This window comes from Dasypus novemcinctus, chromosome 5 (genome assembly GCF_030445035.2).
Source record: "Dasypus novemcinctus isolate mDasNov1 chromosome 5, mDasNov1.1.hap2, whole genome shotgun sequence".
NCBI lineage: Eukaryota > Metazoa > Chordata > Mammalia > Cingulata > Dasypodidae > Dasypus > Dasypus novemcinctus.
Window position 1 is genome coordinate 29,357,740 of NC_080677.1, and position 14,127 is coordinate 29,371,866.

Here is a 14,127-nt window from a genome sequence, read left to right on the forward strand (position 1 = left end):
TTTAAATCTTACTTAAAATAAGGTTATTTCCTCTGTTTAGCTAACTTTTTACAGGGACAGATAGTTAAGTGGTCAACTATCATTTTAAGAATGACTGGGAAACTTTTTAAATCCCAGTTTACAGAGTTCACAGGTACATATCAAATCACATTAATAGGAAAAGATCAGAATAGATAATGTGCTATTTAGATGGGAGAGGAAAACAGATTGTGGGAAAAGGAAGGTCATAATTTAAAGCAACCTTGCCAAATTAGTGGGCACAATGGCAGCAGTGTCAGAAATGAGAGCAGAAGGAAATGAAAGGACCTAAATGTGGCTCTCTAAGTAATACCCAGATCTTTCCCACAGAGAATGCTTTTGGCAGCTGATCACACGCCTGCCTATTTCAAACAGATTCTTCTTCCTTTATCTCCATTATCATTATATTCCTAGGAACCACACCTGGAATTAAACGGAAGTATCTAATTTATTGTCTTGATTCATGTGACAGAATTCATATGTCTGTCTGACTCTCTCTTTAAAGAGTCATAGTGTGTCCTCTTAGAGTGATTATCCTGACTGCACAGGTCTAACCTATATCATTAATGCCATGCAAGCATATTTTTTCTTTCTTTTTTTACTGTGAAAGGTAGAAAACTATCTTCCAGCCAACTCTGTATTAGAAAACATCTTTCTTAAAAAGTACTTGATGTGATTATAATTTTCTAATTTGGTGAGACTGAATGAAGAATGAATACTACTTAAGCTATTTATTCTTTCCCAGGTTTTAAATTGTTGAATCCATGAGGAACTGATGCCATTCCAACCCTTTCTTCTCTTCCCCTTCATGGAAAAATCCCTAAAAAGAGCTCTTGTAAAATGCGCATGCAGCCTGAAATTCTTATAAAGTGGAACCCTATTTAAATGCACCAGAGCAGTGGACAGAGGGTCACTGAATGTGGTGGAATTTTTGAAAGTGATTCTCCTCCCCTCCCCTCCCCTTCCTTCCCCCCCCCCCCCAGTTGTCTGCTCTCTGTGTCCATTTGCTGTGTGTTCTTCTGTGTCCGCCTGTATTCTTGTCAGCAGCACCCGGAATCTGTTTCTTTTTGTTGCGTCATCTTGCTGCGTCAGCTCCCCGTGTGTGCGGCGCCATTCCTGGGCAGGCTGCACTTTCTTTTGCGCTGGGCGGCTCTCCTTACAGGGTGCACTCCTTGCACGTGGGGCTCCCCTACGCGGGGGATACCCCTGCGGGGCAGGGCACGCTTTGCGCAACAGCACTGCGCCTGCTGGTGGTCCAGCTCATCACACAGGTCAGGAGGCCCTGGGTTTGACCCTTGGACCTCCCCTGTGGTAGGCAGATGCACTATCCCTTGGGCCAAATCCGCTTCCCTGCAAATGGTCCTTGAATCCATATTTGTCCCGACATTGAATACAGACTACATAATGGCCCATATGTATCTGTACTACTATTTTCAAACGTGTATAGATTCTGTTGTCATTTAGTACATTCAAATCCATTACAAGTATTTATAAACTTTGAACATATATTCATTATATACATATTTTTTCTAACCAATCACAATGACTATTAGGTGGAGGTATCCATGAAATTTTTTTACTTTAAACATTGGGAAACACTACGCAAGGAAATTTTGCATTGTAGAGCAATTCTAGAGTGACTTGAAGAATACTTTTGTAAAGTAATCAATTACCCACTAATTTATCTAAAGAATAAATGTAGATTTTGAAGCATAACATTCCATTTGACTATAGAAAACATTTCCTTAGTTTTAGTCTGTCATATGATTCAAGACAATAAATTAGATATTTCCATTTAATTCATAGGTCTCATTGCACCTATACCTTGCAAATGAAGTAGAATTGGATGTGGCTAAAGTTAAAATTTTCCATGGCTTGAGCTGTTTTTTTGTTTAAATAGTTATTTTATTTTCCAAAGTCTCTGCCCTTTTGCAGGGCTGTGTGTGTTAATTGCAATGGATTGGGGTAAATAATTATTTTGATTTCAAATCTTCCTTCTCTTTTAAAAAATATTTTCATTAGGAATTCTGCATTTTCATGTGAAAAATTTGAAAATTTGTGCATTTATAAAGAGGTTAAGAAATCATCCATGCTTCTATGACCCGGAGATACTAAACTCTTAACATTTTGTTGCATTCCATTATGATCTTTTTCCATTATCTGTCCAGATAATATACATAATTTAATACAATATATACATTTGTGAGACCTCTTTTTAGTTCACCAACTTGTTCCCACATATTTATATATTTCTCAGCTTTTCATGATCAATTACAGAAAATAAATTTGTTTGTGTGGTTTTGAATTCTTTGATCATCTAAATGGCTGTACTTTGTGGCAGGGAGGAGATATAGCAACAAAGGTCCAATAAATTATCTGGGGTTATAATCAAGTTGAGTAGCTTTTAGTTTCCTGGGGTTTTTGATTTTTGATTTTTCAATAGGTGCTCTCTTCATTTCCCTACCACTTATCACCCAAATTGTAGTATTTGGAAAGGAATAACAAATCAATGTGATAATTTCATTTAGTAAGAAAAATTAGCCAAAAGACCTTTCTTAGTAGGACCTACTGATTGAGAACTTTTCAGCTGCATGAAATGATATTTAGCTCTTCTGTTTTCTAGGACAAATTCTCATTTCCTATCCAAGGCAGAAGAGACATCAAAGTAACCAAAGGATTTACCTTCTACCTATTTTGAAGAAGACTTTTTTAAAAAGGCATTTATAAAGAGCTGGATGAGACTTCATTTCTTTAAAGTATTGAAAAATGTAAAACATTTAAAAAACCTTTAACAGTCCAGATTGGCACACAGTCTTATTTCCCAATTCTTTTTTTTTTTTAAGACGTAATTAATTAATCCCCCACCCTTATTTGCTCTCACTGTCTGCCCTCTGTGTCCATTTGCTCTGTGCTTGCTCATCTTCTCTTTAAGAGGCACCAGGAACTGAACCTGGGACCTTTCATCTGGAGAGAGGTGCTCAGTCACTTGAGCCACCTTTGCTCCCTGGTTTGTTGTGTCTCTCATTGTCTTTCCTCTTTGTGTCTCTTTGTTGCATCATCTTGTTGCATCAGCTTGCAGCACTTGCCCATCGTGCCAGCTTGCTCTCTTGATTGTCTTCTCCAGGAGGTACCAGGAACTGAACTGGGACCTCCCATGTGGGAGGTGGAAGCTCAGTTGCTTGAGCCACATCTGCTTCCCCAATTTCCCAATTCTAAAACCAAAGGGTGGGAAAACACACCCTTGTTTTTCACACCAGTGGAGAGGAGATAGAATCCCCTTCCTTCAAGTTAACCAGGGATGGACTTCACCTACCTTCATCTTTAAAGCAGAGATACTGCTGCTGACGGCTGCTGCTGATTTCAGATCAAAGCAAATGGTTTCCTTGAATAAAATTGGGAGATAAGAATGGCAGTAAGTTGATGGGCTTTGAGGCTGAGTGATGGCTCAAAGGGGTTTATTGTACTGCTTTTATGTGTTTGTAAGTTTCCTTAATGAAAAAGAGCCAGGCAGAAAAAAAGACTACTGCTTTTGAGAAGCAAAGAGGTTAAATAACATATACCAGTGGATTATCATACACTAGTCTGAACTGGCTGAATCAGAATTACCTGGGGCATCTGTTAAAAATGTCCTTCCCGTGACCTCACCTGGACCTACTGAATCAGAAGCTCCAGTGTCGGGGTGAGGGTAGATGGTGTCCAGGAATTTGCCACTTTAACAAGATCCACGGATTGTTTTAATGCTTGGACAAATTTGAATGCCATGAATCAAACCGTAGCATGGAAACACCTTGCCAAAATCAGGCTTCCTGATCTTTTTCTCGTGTTGCAGATGAAGTTTAGATGGCACCTGCCCCTTCATTCTCTCCACAAACATTTATTGAGGTCTTGTTAGGTGCCAATCTCTATGCTTACGTGCCAGGTAACTCAGGATTTACATTAAAGTCCTTGTTTCATTGAGCTTACAGTCCAGTGAGCAGAGATGGACATTATAAAACTTGAGGAAAAGAAATAAGGCAAGTAGAGGGAACTGACAGCTCTCTTCCCCCAGTGCGTTAACATACCAAGCAAACTAAAAAAACTAAAATCCCTCCCCATCCCCTCTGCCCCAGTATTCCTTCCTCAGAAGTTACTTGAATCCCCAAATAGAAACTCCAAGGAAAGATTTCCCTTGAAGTGATCAGCCCAGTGCTATTTCTAACATAGAAAGAATTTTAAACATCATGTGCTTTACTGTAAAAATTATCATAATTTTTTCCAAGCGTATACAATTGTAAAGAGAACAGTATAGTGACTAATCTCCTATGTAGCCATCACCCAGATTGAACAATTATTACATAGCCAATCTTATTTTACCTGAACCCCCACTTTCCCTCCCCAGATGGATTTCTTTCATCTTATTTCATCTGTAAATGTTTCAGTATGTATTTCTAAAAGATACAGAGCTCTTTTTTAGAAAGACATAACCACAATATCATTATCACATCTAAGAAAATAACAGTGATTACTTAATGTCATCAAATGTCCAATCAGTGTTCACAGTTCTCCAATTGTCTTATAAAATTTATTTTTGTAGTTTGTTTAAATCAGGATCCAAATAAGTTCCATTCAGTGCAATTGGTTGATATGTCTCCTAAGTCACTGCGTCTCAATTTTTTTTCTTGCAGATTTTTGTTATTGTTGAAGAAGCCAGATTTGCCTTATTATAGTCTGGATTTTGCTGATTGCATCCTTGTGTCATTTATATTCCCAGTAAATTGATAATTAGGTCTAGAAGCTAGATCAGATTCAGTTTGATCCTTAGTTGAAATTTTACTTGTACTTTGGAATGTTTGTCTGATGTACCAGGTGCAAACCATTGATGAGTGGGTGAAGAAGCATAGTAGGGATTAGTGCAAACCTGGCATACCCATTGCCAGGGAATAGTAAGAAGAAGGAAAGTGAACATTTATCAAGTACCCACAGTATACAGCCACAGGGCTAGGTGCTTTCCATACATTCTTTTACAAACACTGGTGCTCTCATGTATTGGGAATTCCTCCCATTTTCAGGTTCTCACAGTTAGTGGATAGAGCTAAGATGTGAACAAGGGTCTGTGTGTCTCTGAAGAGTGTCATTCTCTTGACCCTGCATGCGAGAAGTATAGGATCAAGCGGGGACTGTAAATGAGTGCTGTTGACCAGGCATTAGGAAATAAAAGAGAGGGCAATAGCACAAGGGTGGTGATGAGTGGTACTTGTGGCCTCAGTGTCGGGGGAGTGGAGGGTGCTGTGGCGGGCACAGGCCCTTGGGAGAGGGGGTCCTGGCCTAATTCCAGCCTGGCCGTCATGCAGAAAGTGGGCCTAGTGTTGCCAGATCTTTTGAGTTTTTAAGGAGACATGTATATGAATTTCTTTGGGAGATTTTAAACTGCTAATTCAGGTTCTTAAAAAAACACAACCTAGGCTAACACTCTGGGTTAAGCCAAACAAATATGAAGCTTGCCACCCCCATCCTACACCAGGCTGCCTCACTCAAGACTTCAACATGGCCTTTACAGGAATCTCCAGCCTGTGGCCTGCCCTGTGGAATTCAAACTTGGCAGTCCCCACAATCATATGAGCCAATTCCTTACAATAAATCTCTCTCCCAAGCCCTCCCCTACCCCCAAATCCTCTTTGCTGCTGTTTTCTGGAGAACCCTGACTGATAATATACTACCTATCTTTATGTCTTTTATATAAAAAAAGGGTCAGGGCTGAGATGCTAATCCAGGTCGACCCCAAAGCCTGTTTCCCTAATACCATCTACATTCTTTCTTCCATTAGTGCCTTATTCAAATAATTGATTATTAGAAGCTAGAATTCACTGTCACTGGAGTCCTACTGTGTTAGGCTATACTATCTTGAACTTTCACTTGGAACACTTAGTAGAATCCTTATTTCTTTCAGGTAGAGCGAGTTGAGTCTGCGCTAATTTGTATGACTTTCATCAGCTGTGGTTTACATCCCAATTTTTGGTTAAGTTATTCCTTTAACCAAACACTTCATTTATTCTTTACTGTTTCAATAGCAGATAGGCAAACAAAAATTTAATTATAAATATCATTTGTCCTATTTTCAGATCAATAGGAATGTCAGTCGTTTTAAAAATGAATTTGTCAGTAAGCAAAATAAAATACTTTCTTCTTCGCCTTTCTGGAAGGTGATAATCCACAGACATTGAATTTAAACTGACCCATTCTCCTTCATAAAGCAGCATACTAGCTGGACATTTGGGTTTCATTTCTTTTTTCCAAGTAAAGGCACTTTGTCACAGTTATTTGAGAGACAGTTTATAAGTCTATAGTTTATATAGACAGTAATTTTCTTCCTCTCAGGTAACTCAAGTCATTCATAATACAATATAAGGCTACTGATGAGGGACATTGTAGCCTCATTGAGCTAAAGTGGCAGGACTGTTTGGCAGCCAGGGAAAGAAAGCTCCTGCCCTGGCTCAGAGCATAAATACCCTTCAATAACTACACACTGAACTTGAAGACAAAGACCTTTTCTCCCAGGCAGCTTCCTCCCTCCTTGTCTAGACATTCTGCAAGCGGTTTCCTAGTTACAGAAGTTCAGTACTCCATCCCCACGAGACTTAACTCTAGCCTCCTGTCACCACCCCAGGGCGGGGAATGCTGGTAGTTCCTGCTCCTTTAGCGAGACCCCAGAGAAGTAGTTATATCTTGTTCTCAGCAGGATGCCATGAGTCCTAAAAGAATTTTGATAAGGACAATGGTGGTTAGAAATTGAGCTTAGAGATAATTCAGCACAGTTGTTGACAGAATATCTAAAGATCTGCTGTTCAATACAGTGGCCTCTAGCATACGAGGCTATTCAAATTTAAATGAATTAAAAACTCAGTTTCTCTGTCACTTGAGCCACATTTCTAGTACTCAGTGGCCTCATGTACTCTTGGCTCCTGTATTGGAGAGTACAAATATAAAATATTTCCATTATCTCTATTTATTATTGAACAGCACCAGTCTAAAGGAAAACTGGTGACCTTTACTGAGAATGGACAAGAGGCAGGGGTTGTGGGAAAATAAGCACCAGATACTTTTTAAATACTTTTTCACAACATACCAGTTATTAAATCATCTGAATCCTTTTGTCCACCACAAAGGTGATACCAGCTTTGTGATTTTTTTAAGGAGGTACCAGGAACCCGGGACCTTGTACATGGGAGGCAGGTGCTCAGTCACTGAGCTTTATCCACTCCCCAATGAGACTTGGTTTTTTTTTTTTAAAGTTTTATTTTTTATTTATTTCTCTTCTCTCTGCGCCGCCCCTCCCCCGCCCCCGGCAGTTGTCTGCAATCTGTGTCCATTCGCTGTGTGTTCTTCTGTGTCTGCTTGTGTCAGCAGCACCGGGAATCTGTGTTTCTTTTTGTTGCATCATCTTGTTGTGTCAGCTCTCCATGTGTGCGGCCCCATTCTTGGGCAGGCTGCACTTTCTTTGGCGCTGGGCGGCTCTCCTCACGGGGCGCACTCCTTGCGCGTGGGGCTTCCCTACGTGGGGGACACCCCTGCATGGCCTGGCACTCCTTGCGTGCATCAGCACTGCGCATGTGCCAGCTGCACACCGGTCAAGGAGGCGGTGGGTTTGAACCTCGGACCTCCCATGTGGTAGGCGCACGCCCTATCCATTGGGCCAAGTCCGCTTCCCTGTTTTGTTTTCTGTTTTTAGAAGGTACCGGGGATTGAACCTGGGACCTTGTACATGGGAAGCAGGTGCTCAACCACTTGAACTATATCCACTCCCCCAAGATGTTTTAATATTTACAAGTTGCATCCTATGCCAACCTCCAGAGTTTTAACATTCCTCTTCTCCAGTGGCATGCCACGTTTAAAATAATTCCACTTTGAGAATTTAGAGAACATAGTTGTACAAATATACAGACTACAGGGAAATGTACTTTAAAATATTCACAAGTACTTTTTAGGAAATGCCTGTCAAGTTTAAATTGGAGTGTTTTATTAATTGGAACTGTTAGTTTATTGCCAACTCATTGCAAGAATCCTATTTGGTATTTACCACAAAGCAGCCTTATTCAGCAGACCTACCCTTTAAGCCTGCTGTTTTTAAAGTTTTTGCTTGAGACCAACAGTAAGAAATATGTATTTCAACCCACTACATAATTTACTTGTGTGTGTGTGTATATATATAAAATACATATACCTGAATTTAAAATTAAAGTTTATTTTAATAGCACTTACCCTTGTTGTGTGAGATGCATATATTTTTTTCTAAAATGCTTAAAAAAAAAAAAATGCTGTGCTGATTCTACTCACTAAATTGGCCACCACATGCAGTTTGAAAAACACTGATTTAGACAGCCCAAGTTCAGTTTCAGGCCATAGATAACAGGGCTGCTCCCATCTCCTGGTCCCCATGGCTCAGAAGACAGATTCAGAATTGTTCCACAAAGCAAGCAAGTTAAAAAGAAAAGAAGAGGCTATCAATCGTGGCTCTATTTCTGGATATGTACCCTTTACCTATTTTAATGCTGGTTTTTAAGTAGAGTGTAGTTATGATAGAAAACCCATTATCAAATGGTCATACTCCATTTTTCAAAGCTTAATATAAATGGTTAAAAAATTTGTTTCCTGCTACATATTTTCTATTAGCATGTGTGACTGGAAGTTCTTTGAAATTCAGTTTTATTTTTCTTGGTGAAGGAGAGTGTAAGATCTCATAATGCTAAATAAAATTATAAAGGGAAAAAGGAAAAAAATTAAAGTGAGTTTCATGTGACAGGCATTAATAATTTAAGAGTCTATAAAAATTAGTAAACAAAGATTTCAAAATGCATGTTTAGTCATATAGTATGTAGATGATTTACCTTGTCAGATTTTTTTTTAGTATGCATTCTAGTAAGTTAACCAGTATTTTGACAAATGAAAGGAACAGAACTGAGTTTCGCAGAATCACTTTGAGCAATATTTCATCCCAGGTCACGAGAGAATTGTCTTCCTTATTGGCCAGCTTTTCTTTTCCCATTAAGTAGACAATTATGGGAGGCCCATTCATTTTTTTGTGTGAATTAAGGAAAATTTGTATATTCCTTGAGTAACTCTAAATTTGACAGACTGTAAAAAAAAGTTTTAAAAGTTATCAGAGAATAACTTTAACAAAGCTGAATAAAAAGTTTAATTTCATCTCTAACTCAAATAAGCATTTGCCATGTTTGAAATTTTAGTAGTTTTGAAATAAAAGCAGAGTCATATTTTTTCTTTAAAATAAAATTCCTAAATAGGTAATCTCTACAGGTTTTTAAAAAAATCATTTTTATGATTATATAAACATAAATACTTGTAAAAACATTTGAAATAAAAGAAAACTGAGCATACAGAAAAAATTCAGTCCAGTGCTTACACTTAATAATTTGGGCATATTTCCTTCCAATCTTTTTTTCTGTGCATATTTTTACATTTTTAAGATTGTTTATGTTGGATTCTATTTTCCCTTGTAAAATCATTTTGTATGTATTTTTCTATTCAATTAAAAACTCTTTACAAACAGATTCTTGGTGGTTTAGAGTATTCCACCATATGGATGTTGTATACATATTTGTTTCTCTGATGCTGGTTTCAGTCAATTTTTCACCCATATAAATACTGCTGTGATGAACACTTTTGCGTATAAATCTTTATCCATCTTTAGGGGTAGATACATGAAATGGATATAATTACTTATCCATCTCCCCCCATCTATTGCCTTCTAATCCTATCACAGCCAACTTCTTTGAAAAGTGTTTATATGCATTGTCTCCATTTCCTACCTAAAACATGGGGTGAAAGTTTTCAGGGGTTTTGGTATTTATCGCGAGATGAGCAGTTAGATCTTTGATGTGGCCTTCTAGGCCCAACGAGGACTGCTTACCTACCTACTGCCCTTCCAGCTTCATCTTATCTCTCTGGTGGCAGTGGCACTGGCTTTTTAATTCACTGGCTAGCTTATTTATCCTTTCTCCAGCCTAGAGCCTTGTACCTGTATGTTCTCTCTCTAGAATAGTCTCATGACCCCATTTTGGCTCACTTCTTTTTCATCTTTTATCTCTCTCCAGAGGTTTGATGGTGAGGTAAGGGATAACTCTTGGAAGAGATATGCCTATGAGGAGTGAGAGATGGAAGGTGGTAGCTGGAAGGGAAGGAGGATGAGGCTTGTTGATTTTTTTAATGGGAAAAAAGTCTGAGCTGAAGATCTAGAGGAGGAGTTTGAATGCATCCGTAAGGCAGAGAAGGGAAAACCAGTGGGTGTCCTTCCTGAGATGGGAGAGGGTGGGATCTAAATCACATGTGGAAAACAGGTAGGCCCTAGCTGGGAAGGTTAGCCCCTCTGGTAATGGGACAGGATGGTGCTGAGAAATTATTTTGTAGGGTTGTAATTTGAGTGCCCGACTCATCGATTTTAGCTGCTTTGTGGGTCAAGAGGTGAACCATCTGCTTAGAGGAGATGGATGGAGAGTTGAAGAAAAGTGAAGGTATCAAAAATTCATTTAGGAGATGGAGAGTGGGGTTGACAGGAGGCATATGGAAAGATTTCCAGGGAGACATGAGGGCTACTTTCATGGTGCATTCAGAGTTAGGGTTATGAGATTCATTCCAGGAGAAATGTAACTGACATCCAGGGCTTGATCACTTTCGGTTTTTGCAGAAAAGAATTTACTTAAACTAAGCCAGCCTAGTGACTCCAATAGCTGCTTCTTAATGTTTTTCTTTAGTCTTTCAGAAGAGACCTCCTTATTTTTGCTAACTCAATTTATATGGATGATGGTACATTTTGTCATTAGAGAAAAGGGAGGAACTCACAAATAACTACTTCTGGGATCTTTGGAAGTCTTAATAAGAAAATCTGTACTTCTGGGTTCATTTGGAAAGCTCAAATGCTACCCTGTCCAATAGGATTCCTACTAGCTACATGTGGCTGTTTAAATTTAAATGACTATCAGATAAAATTAAAAATTCAGTTCCATAGTCATCCTAGCCATATTCCAATAACCATTTATGGCTAGTGGTCCCCATATTAGACAGTGGAGATGGTACATTTCCATCATCATAGAAAATTCTTTTGGACAGCACTGCTCTAGAAAGTAGAAAGGCATCCAGCTCAGTCATCTTGGAGACTGATCAGTGTGTAGAATGGTGATCCAGGAAAATTAAATGGACAATTATTGTTGGCTAGTTTACTACTGATTGTGATGCAGTTTGCTGGTTTGTCTAGCTTTATTATTTATTTTTCAAGTATTGGAATTCTGCTCCCTTTTGGCATCCCCACTTATCCACAGATTCAATTGAAAATCCATCTACCAGAGGCCACATCCCCTGGGCTTCTGCTGCCCACATCCCTACGTCCTCGTCATAGTCAAGGGACCCAAATGACCTGCTGACCACACAGATTCCCTGACAGAAGAAGCCTCTGTGGGTTTTAGTTACTTTCTACAGATGCATCTCTTACATGCAAGGCCTGTGGATTCCTACCGTTTTCAAGGATCACATCAGAGTATGGTTTGGCTCAGAGCTGAGACACCAGTGCTTCTGAGAACTCTAGAGTAGGAGGGGGGAAGGCATGTGACACACGAGGCATAAAAACACAGGTAAAAGTGTCCCTTCCCGTCCTAGCTCCTGGGGCTTGTTCTGTTCGCCTCTGCAATCAGTTTCTTCCAGCCCCAAATTCTGAGAAACCTTAAGAAAGGTTTTATCTTATAATTAGTCTCAGTCTTTCTTGCGCACACAGATTTTGCATCTCTTTGTTCTCTCTACTCCCACATCTCAACACTAATGCAGATTTGTGAAAATGGGGAAGGTGAAGGAGAGAAATAACTGGAATGTCTTTATATTCCTGGTTTATCTTTTTACAGAAGGGAGAGGGAATATTTTACTGAGGTTAGGAAAGAATGATTTTCAGTGTTGGGTGGGTACCCCCCACCTTCCCTGCTCTGCAGGGGAGAACTCGGACTGCCCAAGGTATGCATGTGCAGACTAACCTGATGTGACCTGGATGTCGAAATAGCAACATGGCTCTTCACAATGACATTTCCAAACTTGGAATATTGTGGTTCTGCAGCTTGATGACTGCTCCAGTTATAAACGAAGCTAAGTTGGTTTTGACTGGCTTGCTCAACAGAAATCTTGCGATACTGCTCTGTTTTAACTGTCAAAACCCCAATAAAGTATCGTATGCTTTTGTAGCCTCCAAAGTTTGCAAAATACATACTCAAGCATCATCTTATTTCTAAAGCTGTGGGCTGGGGCAGAATATTTAGTGAAAAAGAAATCTAGGCTAGAGAGGTAAAGTGACTTTCTCAAGGTTACATAGCTAGTAGGTTGGTGGGGCTGGTGTTTAAAGTCTAGTGTGCTTCTGAGCACATTGCTTTTCTTTCCTCTTGTATTTGGGGCTCATAAAACTCCTTTAAGTTGGATAATTAATGGCACAGTACAATAATTCGCTCAACAGATAAAGTGTACTGAGTACCGTGGGAGAAAGAGCTACTCTAGTTGGCTGGCATAGGTCTTGTCTGCAGGGAACTTTCTTTGAAACAACTGAAGAAGTACATCTGCAAGCATAATATCCTAGAACAAACGATGCATTAGTGTTTCTGTTTGCTGAATAAATGGCAGAGTCCTTTCTAGAAACCTTCCTCAAAAGAAAAGGATTTTGAATCAGATACTGAAGGATATGCACAGCCTAGAGGAAGAGCATCCTAGCCAGGTCCAGAGGTATGGTAGTGAGAAAAGAAAACTATAGAGAGGTAGCTTCAGTTTGGTAGAATATTAAGAAACAAGAAAACGATATTTGTTCGTTATTTATTGAAAAATCTGCAGCAAAAGACACCGTGTAATGCCAAGTTTAAATGGTGTGCAGAGAGGTATGGTCCCTGCCTTCATATTGCTTAGAGTTTGGAGTTGGTAAAAAAATAACTACACAAATATTTCAGATTGTGATTGTTGCTATAAAGGAAGAGGACAGGATGCTATGAGAGTATATAGAAAATGGACATAAATTAGAGCAGGTGTTCTTAACCAGGGGTCTGCGAGATTGAATTGAAATTCAAAAAAACAGTATTCTTGTGGGGATGTGTTGGTGTGGGTGTGATATATTTATTAAATAATACACAGTATAGTATAGACTTAGTAAGGGGGCCATGGTTTTCACCTGACTGGCAAAGAGGTCTGTGGAACAAAAAAGGAGCGACATTCACATCTAAATGTTAAAGAGCAGGAGTTAATTAGGCAAATGGTTTTGGTGTATGGAAGAGGGGAAGGGGTGCCCAGGGAAGAGAGTGCAGCATGTGCAAAAGCCCTGGGAGTATTAGAAGCACTAGAAAAAGGCCAGTGAGCTGGGCATGTGGTGGGAGATGAGAGAAAAGAGCTTGATCACAGAGCCAAAGAGGTCAGGTTACAGATTTTAGTCTTTATACTAAGAAAACCACCAAAGGATTTCAAGTAGGGGGTGACATGATCAGCTCTTCCTCTTAAAAAGATCATTTTGGCTGCAACATGGAGAATGTTTGGGAGGAGGGGATGATAAAGGTTATGGGGCAACATCTTAGGAAGCTACTGCAGTGATCCAAGCTAGGAGTGATGGTGGCTTGGCCCAGAGCGGTGGTAATGGAGATGGAGAGTAGATAAAAACTTAGGAGGTGGAATCTACAGGACCTGGTGACATGTTAGGTGGTGGAGAAACAGGTGGTAAGGATAGTTGCTGAGTCCGGGTTTCTCCACTGGGATGGATGGTAGAGCTGGCCACTGAGTCAGGAAGGTTCCCTTCCTGAAACTGGAAGGGACTCAGTTTGGCAATGAAGATGATGAAATCAGCTTTGGATATCAGGTAGGCAGATGGATCTATGGGTTGGAAGCTCAATGGGAGAGCTGGGTTAGAATTAAATGTGAAGGTGATTGGCACATTATTGGACATACATGAGTTTTCCTAAAGAGAAAGAGTATTAAATGAAAAAAGAAGGATCACACAGTGAGGACACTTCCTGGCCAGGTTAAAGAGGATAAGCCAGTTCAGGTGCAGCCAGGGAGGTGGGAGAAGAACCAAGAGATGCTTGAGTGTTTTGTCATTAAGGCAGAGTAGAAATAAAA

General features: G+C 39.6%; 1 protein-coding gene across 2 annotated transcripts in view; it reads left to right on the top strand.

Moving 5' to 3' along the window:
* SCRN1 (secernin 1) overlaps positions 1-14,127 on the top strand; it is a 62,156-nt gene that overhangs the window by 8,866 nt on the left and 39,163 nt on the right. The gene's annotated exons all lie outside the window — the stretch shown is intronic.